Source organism: Octopus bimaculoides, chromosome 28, assembly GCF_046866305.1.
Source record: "Octopus bimaculoides isolate indiv1 chromosome 28, ASM4686630v1, whole genome shotgun sequence".
Taxonomy (NCBI): Eukaryota; Metazoa; Mollusca; class Cephalopoda; order Octopoda; family Octopodidae; genus Octopus; species Octopus bimaculoides.
The window spans coordinates 18,404,284-18,414,283 of NC_142955.1; the positions used below are offsets into that span (position 1 = coordinate 18,404,284).

Here is a 10,000-nt window from a genome sequence, read left to right on the forward strand (position 1 = left end):
CTCTGCCAAATCAGATTGGAGCCTGATGCAGCCTTCTGACTTGCCAGTCCTCAGTCAAACCATCCAACCCATGCCAGCATGGAAAATGGATGTTAAACGACGACGATGATGATGATGATGACATACACATGTAACATACATACATATATATATATATATATATATATATATATATATATATATATATATATATATATATATATATGTATATATATATATATATATATATATATATACATACATTTGTATATTATTTATGTTATCTAGTTGAACGCCATGCATCCAAAGTAACTATATATATATATATAGATATATATATATATATATATATATATATATATATATATATATATATATATATATAAAGACAAAGGAAGCAGTCAGAATTCTTCAAGAAAAATTCAAACCAGGATCTTGGTTTTAATTTTTCTTGAAGGGTTTGGTTAAACAAAAAGTGCTTAGAAAGAATTATCCAAATTTCAAACTGCATCCTTTTTCTTTGTACACAATATCTGTGCACCATTTCAAACATTCTATACACACACACACACACACACACACACGCAAATACATACAATTACGTGTGTGTGTATATGTATACTTAGATATGTAAATAAAATTTCAGTCAGAATTGGCCAGGCAGTGACTACTAACTTCATTGCACTGTCTGTACAAGGCATTTAGTGATGGTTCATATTACAGGCATTCTTTGGGTACCCTAGACATCCATTGGAGTAAAGAGTTATTGTCTGCAGAGAAGATATATCCTGGTAGACATTGTTTATCTGGAATTGGTTTGAACGTTATGAGATCTTTTGCGTCTTTTTTCTTATATGTCCTGGCAGGATGTTAAAGACAGCAGAACCATGGGCGCAGTCGTGGCTTCCCAACCACATGGTTCCGGATTCAGTCCCACTGCGTGGCACCTTGGGCAAGTGTCTTCTACTATAGCCTCAGGCTGACCAAAGCCTTGTGAGTGGATTTGGTAGATGGAAACTGAAAGAAGACCATCATATGTATATATGTATATATATATATACTGAATAGGTGACCTCAAATCAAAAGGCACCACACAGGTCATGTGTGTGTGTGTGTGTGTGTGTGTATTTGTCTGTGTGTTTGACACCCCCATTACCACTTAATAACTGTGTTTGTGTGTTTACATCCCTGTAAATTAGTGGTTTGGCAAAAAAGGCCCATGGAATAAGTACTAGACTTTAAAAGTATATATATGCATCTATATATGTATGTGTGTATGCACACGTGTGTGTGTGTGTGTATCTCTCTCTCTATCAATAAATATTTGTGTATGTGTGTGTGTGTGTGTGTGTATCTCTCTCTGTTTATATATATAAATGTGTGTGTGTATGTGTGTACACCATACCACCTGTGAGAACTGAATAGGTGACCCCAAATCAAGAGGCACCACACAGGTCATCTTTTCACAACAACACAACAACACTGACCACTCCAAGACATTCCTTTTCTTTTATTCTTGATGGACTTTACTCTCCCTCCCCTCTCTTCCCAACATCTTTCTTCTTCTTCTTCTTCTTCTTCTTCTTCTTCTTCTTCTTCTCCACATGCTTTTGTATTTATATATATACATATGCATATGTGTGTGTTCTTTTATATTTGTTTTTCCTGCTTTTTGTGTATATATTTTTTTGTATACATACTTGTAAGAAAATCTCTTTTCCTATTTTAAACAACCAGCAAAACATAGGATTTTCAGAGTAACTCAGTGTAAACATCATTATTATTAAGATGACAACAAAAAATCACCCCCACCCCAAAAAAGCCATCTCTATTCATTTTTTCAAATACACAGACACCATACACACACACACACACATAGGTGCAGGAGTGGCTGTGTGGTAAGCAGCTTGCTAACCAACCACATGGTTCCAGGTTCAGTCCCACTGCATGGCACTTTGGGCAAGTGTCTTCTACTATAGCCTTGGGCCGTGTCCTTTTTTTCCATTCTTGCTTTTGTATACATTCGCTGCTTTCTTCCAAGGAATCTAATGCTCTTAGCTTAGTTTTTCCTTGGGGCTGGCCAGATTGGAGCAATCTCGACTATAACCAGCCAAAATTGCAAAGATAATCTGGAATTCGACTGATTAAAGAAAACTCCGAATGACCCATCCTTGTTTTCTTTGTATCGTCTATCTGGATGTTTTGTTGCCCCTTTTTTGTACCACCTAACTGTCTGGATGTTTTGCGTTCTTGTCCCAAACGTCTCGGTCTCTTCTCATTGCCTCTGTGAGACCCAATGTTCAAAGGTCATGCTTCACCACCTCATCCCACGTCTTCCTGGGTCTACCTCTTCCACAGGATAAAAATTATACACGGTCTAGGTTAGAAGAAGGGAGGTATATATAGTATATGACACTAGAAAAAGAGGAAGGAAAAAAGGGGTCATGATGGGATCCCCCTGATTCAGGAGGCCCTCAAGGGAGCGGTAGCTCATTTATAGGCACTGTGGAACTGCAGCACTCCCTATTTCCAATCGATATTATCAACAACATTCAATATAATGAGTCCTTTTTTTCTTGAATTCTTTCCTTATACATTATATCTTTCCTTGTACATTATATAATCCTTAAGTTTAATGTCAGTAGCCATCCCCTAGTTTATGAAAAAAAATACAAAAATCCTTGTGTAAAACTGTGCGCTTCACAGTTCCAGTGATGTGGTGCTTGACTGTTGTTTGTATACTCACATATCCGAGGGAGAGAGCGAGCACTTAGTGAATGACAGTACCGACCCCGGTGTTCCTGTGGAAGGTAGTATTTCCTTTTTGTCTCCGCATATGTTGTGCTTAAAAACGTGTTTATATTCTTGAATATGATAAAGCGTAGAATTTAATTATCATCCTGCTCCCAGTTACAGCGTTGCTGCCAGGATTTGAAAAATAGTGGGGCTTTTCCCCCCTTATTTTGTGATCTAGGGAGAATGCCCTTCAGTAGCACTGCCAGGCAAGGGATTTCTGGAAGTTATCCATAGGCCCTGGCCCAAAAGTTCTCTGAGACAGACCAGTTAGTTGCTCTTCCTAATAATAATAATAATGATAATAATAATAATTAATTCGTTTTATTGGCCACAGGGGCTAATATCAATTAAAAACATGTATGGACAAAGACAGGACGAAGGTTACAGAAGGTTTTGTCCGAAAAGGTAGGAAAGTTCGTCTAAACAGAGGAAGAAAACGGAGAAGGATATAAGATATAATAGATATAATATAAGATATAATAATAATAATAATAATAATAATAATAATAATAATAATAATAATACTAATAATAATAATAATCCTTTCTACCCTAGGCCTGAAATTTTGTGGCAGGAGATAGTCGGCTACATCAGCCCCAGTGCTCGACTGGTGCTTCTCTCATCGGCCCCACCCAAAAGGACGAAAGCCAAATCATTATAATAACAATGATTTCAAATTTTGGCACAAGGCCAGCATTTTTGAAGAAAGGGGCTGGTCAATTCCATCAACCCTAGTACATAACCGGTACTTATTTCATTGACCCCTCAAAAGGATTAAAGGTAAGGTTGACTTTAGCTGAATTTGAACTCGGAACGTAACGACGGACGAAATGACGCAAAGCATTTTATCGCTTCCTTAACAAAAAATAACGATACCCATAAATAATTAAATAAATAAATGAATAATCATAAAAAATAATAATGATGATGATGATGATGATGATGATTATCATTATTATCATTATTATTATAGTACAAAAGTACAGGCCACACGGTTTAAAAATATATCACGTGTGCGTCTGTGTGTGTATATATATGTATATATGTATGTATGTATGTATGTATATGCATGAAATATATATCTATATGTGTGTGTGTGACTGTGTGTGCATGTATATGTACATATGTATGTATATATTATATATATGTCTGTGTATGTGTGTGTATGTGTGCATGTGTATGTGTGTGGGTGTGTATGCTTGTCTATATATATATATGTGTGTATGTAGGTATGTATATATATATATATATATTATACATGTGTGCATTTGTGTGTGTGTGAGTGTATGTGTTCTGGTATGTATGCATGTCTGTGTGTATACATGCATATGTATGTATATATTATATATATGTGCGTGTGCATGCATGTGTGTGCATATATGTATGTCTGTATGTATGTATGTATGTATATTCAGACGCACAGAGAGACACAGGCATAGACATGTTTACTCACCCATGTGTAGTCACAATGTTAAATACAAGATATATGTGTATACATGTATATATATATATGTGTGTGTATATATATATATATATATATATATATATATACACACGCATATATATATACTCTAGCTCATTTTACGATGATCACACAGACAGCCATATGCAGCCTTCGTTTCGACCACCACCACCGCCACTCTCTCTCTCTCTCTCTCTCTCTCTCTCCGTTAGATCACATGATGGCTATTGCACCATTTACTGCAATTGGCACGGACAGTCTTTAGACAGCCTGACGGTCTGTGGTGCATGGTCGGTGGTGGGTGGAGGTTGTCATCATGGTCGTCCTGATGGTGGTGGCGGTTGTAGTAGTGACGGTGGCAGTGGTGGTGGTGGTGGTGGTTGTGGTGATGGTGACGGTGGTGGTACTGGTGCTGGTGGTGGTGGTTGTGGTGATGGTGGTAATGTTTGTGGTGGTGGTGGTGATGGTGGTGGTTGTGGTGATGGTGACGGTGGTGGTACTGGTGGTGGTGGTGGTGGTTGTGGTGATGGTGGTGGTGGTTGTGGTGATGGTGGTAATGTTTGTGGTGGTGGTGGTGGCGGTGGTGGTGCTGGTGGTGGTTGTGGTGATGGTGACGGTGGTGGTACTGGTGGTGCTGGTGGTGGTTGTGGTGATGGTGGTAATCTTTGTGGTGGTGGTGCTGGTGGTGGTTTTGGTGGTGGTGGTGGTGGTGGTGGTGGTTGTGGTGATGGTGACGGTGGTGGTACTGGTGCTGGTGGTGGTGGTTGTGGTGGTGGTGCTGGTGGTGGTTGTGGTGATGGTGACGGTGGTGGTACTGGTGCTGGTGGTGGTGCTGGTGGTGGCGGTGGTGGTTGATATGTTACTGTTGTTTGTGTTGTTGCTGTCGTTGTTGTTGTTGTTGTTGGTGGTGGTGGCGGTGGCGGCGGTGGTGCTGGTGGTGGTGTTGGTTGTAATCTCGCATAGCACTACACAGACCTCATACCCCCAATCATAGTCAGGCGACTTTGCTGGAAAGAGCAGCGAAATTTCCTTCAAATCGATTCCAGCTGTCTTTGGAAATGGAAGCACTGTGATACAGAGCCAAGGGAGATGAAAGGCAGGAAGGCCATGTTTGGGAAGCCTTTTTCCATTGATGGGGTCTAGTGGGTTACAGCTGGCATGCAGCTGAACCTCAACAACGACAGACACAAACTGGCGCACAAACACAAACTGGCGCACAAACACAAACTGGCACACAAACACAAACTGGCACACAAACACAAACTGGCACACAAACACAAACTGGCACACAAACACAAACTGGCACACAAACACAAACTGGCACACAAACACAAACTGGCACACAAACACAAACTGGCACACAAACACATACACACATGCTGCATTGAAACACACACACATACAAACGCGTACACATTCATACACATACACACACACGTGCATGCACACATTGACATACATACACACACACATACACACAAACATACACACATGCTGCATTCAAACACGCGCACGCACACACACACATAGAAACACGTACACGTCCATACACATATTCACACACCTGCATACATACATTCACATACACACATCCCTACACAAACACATGTACTCACATACACACATACATGCATATACACACATACATACACATACATGCACACGTACATTCATACATGCATATACACACACACATACACATACATGCAGATACATACTCATATTGACATACGCACACATATACGCATAGGCATATACATACACACACACACACATATACACATACACATATACACATAAACAAACGTGCACACATACACGCATAAACATACACACACACTCACACACATATATATACACATATATGAACATGCACATGTACACATATACACACACACACAATGCACGCACACACACACACACACACACACATATATACTCATACATGAACATGCACATATAGACATACACACACTCACGCATACACAACCACACACACACACATGCATGCACAACCACATATACACACACACACACACACACACACACACACACAGCCTGCACGTCCCTTAAACGTTCTCCCCTTCCTCGCAGACACATGACAGCTATTGCGCCACAGATTGAAATTCGCAATCGATTCGTTGCCACGGCAACGTGTATGTAAGTCGAGTCACCTGGAAACCGTTTCTAAGGTGACTGGACTCACAGCAAAATTACGTTTTCGACATATACGCATGCGCGCACACACACACACACACATACACACACACATTCATAGAATATACATATATATATATACGCTTTTATCCTGTTACTTGTTTTAGTCATTTCCTTGTGGCCATGCTGGAGCATTGCCTTAAAGGGTTTTTTTTTATCAACGAAATCAACCCAAGGACTTATGCTTTGTAAGCCTAGATCTTATTTTGTCGGTCTCTTTTGCCAAACCACTACGTAACGGGGATGTAACACTAGTTGTCGAACAATGGTGAAGGACAAACACAGACACAAAGACACACACACATATACAATGGGCTTCTTTCTGTTTCCGTCTACCAAATCCACTCACAAGGCTTTGGTTGGCCCGAGGCTATAGTAGAAGACACTTGCCCAAGGTGCCACACAGTGGGCCTGAACCCGGAACCATGAGGTTGGGATGCAAGATTCTTACCACACAACCACTGCTGCACCTATATATATATATATATGTATATATATATATATATATATATATATATATATATATATATATATATATATAGAGAGAGAGAGAGAGAGAGAGAGAGAGAGAGAGAGAGGAACCTTGTTGTGGTTGCTTGTCTCACTAGAAATAGCAGCTATGTCTAGTTAAAACCAAAGCCTACAGCTTTAAATTTAGAAGGTCATATTAGGTCATGTAATCTGAGATATGCTAAATTTGCAAAACAGCAGATTCAGACAGGATGGTCATGGCTGAAATGCTCGTCGGTCATTGGTCATTTGTTTGCTGGATCTGGGCTGACCTGAGGCTAAAGAACAATGACACATTCCTATTGTGTACAGACACAAGGACATATTCATACATTCGGTTGGTGGTGGTGATGATGGTGATGGTGATGGTGATGATGATGAGGAGGAGGAAGATGATCATGATGGCAATGATGATGATGATGATGGAGACAATGAGGATGTTGGTGATGATGATGATGATGGTGATTGTTAAGAATGTAATGCAAGTCAATATCAACGAATTAGTAATCATTAACATGACGTGGCTAACGATAATAATAATAATGATGATGATAATAATAATAATAATAATAATAATAATAATAATAATAATAATAATAATAATCCATGATGGTGTGGCAAGAACGATCCATTGGGAGCTGTGTAGAAAGCACAGCCTACGAAGAGCAAGGACATGGCATGAGCAAAGCGCAGAAGGGGTCACCGAGAATGACGATTGCAAAAGTCTTGTGGGATGCAATGATTCGGTGTGATCACCTGACCAGACTTTGGAAACTGGACATTGTTGGGGTGAGTAAAAAGGATAATCGACAGAGGATGCCCCGGTGACAACAGGATCAATGTGGAAGAAGAAGAAGAAGAAGAAATAAACAACTTTGACGATTTGAAGTGGGAAATGCGAAGGTTGTGGTCAATGAAGTGAGTAGACGTGATACGAATAGTAATTGGTGCTCTTGGAAGTGGTCACTACTCAACTACCAACATGGCTGGAAAAGATTGGTGCAAGTGTGAAGGGAGAACATTTACCAAAAGTCAGCATTGCTTGGAACTGCAAAAATTCTTGGCAGGGTTCTTGAAGCATGACCAGTAAACAAGTGTTGCCTCAGTCTGTTGGCTGTGGGCATCTGACACTTTCCATCATACCCAGCAAAATAAGCTGAGTTTTCATGTAATAATAACAATAATGATAATAATATTTACAGATGTATATATATATATATATATATATATATATATATATATATATATATATACACACATACACACATATACATATATATATATTACATATATGTATGTGTATTTATATATATACGTATATATGTTTGTGTGTGTATATATATATATATGTATATGTTTGTGTGTCTGTGTTTGTCCCCCCACCATTGCTTGATAACCAATGTTGGTGTGTTTACGTCCCCATAACTCAGTGGTTCGGCAAGAGAGGGTCTAACAGAATAAGTATCAGGCTTAACAGAAAACAGTTTCCTGGGATTGATTTGCTTGATTAAACGCCTTTAAAGGCAGTGCTCCACCATGGCCACGGTCAAATGACTGAAACAAGTAAAAGAATGAAAGAATAAACAGCATGAAAAGGTTTCGAAGGGGGGGGGGGTTATAAGGAGGTGCTTGAAGCAGATTAGGTGGGTTGGTCACATCTGGAACGTCTTTGCTCACAGGTCAACAGGATCAGGGCCGACCTGGGGGTCAAACAACATCAAGGTCATCCCACACACAGCTCCTCTCCTCCTCCTACTCCCCCTTATCCTCCTCCTCCCCCTCCTCCTACCCACCCTTCTAGACCCACCACCACCACCACCTCTATTTCCTGTTATGACAGAACAGGTTGTAAAACCACTCCCTCTGTCTTCTATCTCCCACTGACACCTTCGGCTCCCTTAGACCTTTATGACAGGAAATCATAGGTTGGACCCCCACCTGGCCTTCCTTTACAACCACTTTCTCCCTCTCTCGCTCCCTTTCTCACTCTCTATATATCTGTCTATCATCTAATTCCTCTCTCTTATCTTTATACCTCTCTCTTTTTACTATGTCTTACCTCTACATCTATCTATCCATCTGTCTATCTACCTATCTCTCTATCTATCTATCTCTCTATCTATCTATCTATCTATCTTTTTGTCTCTCTGTCTATCTATCTATCTGTGTCTGTCTGTCTTCTATCTGTCTGTGTGTCTGCCTATCTATCTGTCTGTCTATTTCTCTTTCTGTCTCTCTCCTTCAACCATCATCCACTCTCTCTCTTTCTCTCTCTCTCACACACACACACATAGACACACACATACACACACACATACACACACACACATACACACACACACACATATATGTATACATATATATGTGTGTGTGTGTTTGTGTGTGTGTGTATATATATATATATATATATATATATATATATATGTATGTATATACGTGCATATATAGTGTATGTGCGTGCACACGTGTATATGAGTTTGTGTTTGTTCTCGCCACCACCACCTGAAGGCCAGTGTGAGTTTGTTTACGTCCTCTTAACTTCGGGGTTCGGCAAAAAGAGACTGATAAAATGAGCAGCAGACTTTAAACGTGTGAAGAAAGTACTGGGGTAGATTCGTCTGAACAAAACCCTTCCAGACAATGCTACATCATCGCCGCAGTAGAACGACTCTAACAAATAAATAATTTTTAAAAATTGAAGACAAGCAGCCCTCAACGTAGCCTGCAGCAAAAACCCCTCCATATTTTACGTAAGCGTTGCTTCGACACTGGTAAAGTTCCGCAAATAGTAATGGTATTTTGATGTAGTTATTGCTTTACCATTTTGTTCATTGGTAGGGTAAGTCAGTGCAAACTTTGCTTTTCTGTTGATAGTTTTTATTGAAAACGATGTATCTCGGAGACTTTTCCTCTTTAATTTTTTTCTTTTTGCCGCGGCGCGCTGTCTCTCCTGATCTCTTTAATGCTTCATCGGGGGGAAAGAATAAAAAAGAACGCCTTCAAAAGATAAGATTTTAACTGGGGTAAAAAGAAAAC

General features: G+C 39.7%; 1 long non-coding RNA gene across 1 annotated transcript in view; it reads left to right on the plus strand.

Annotated features, from left to right (window-relative positions):
* The window catches only part of LOC149130717 (uncharacterized), a 121,664-nt gene that overhangs the window by 11,680 nt on the left and 99,984 nt on the right, over positions 1 to 10,000 (plus strand). Inside the window, exon 2 of the long non-coding RNA XR_016238875.1 lies at positions 3,331 to 3,555. This is a non-coding gene — a long non-coding RNA (uncharacterized LOC149130717). The remainder of the gene's footprint in view (positions 1 to 3,330; positions 3,556 to 10,000) is intronic.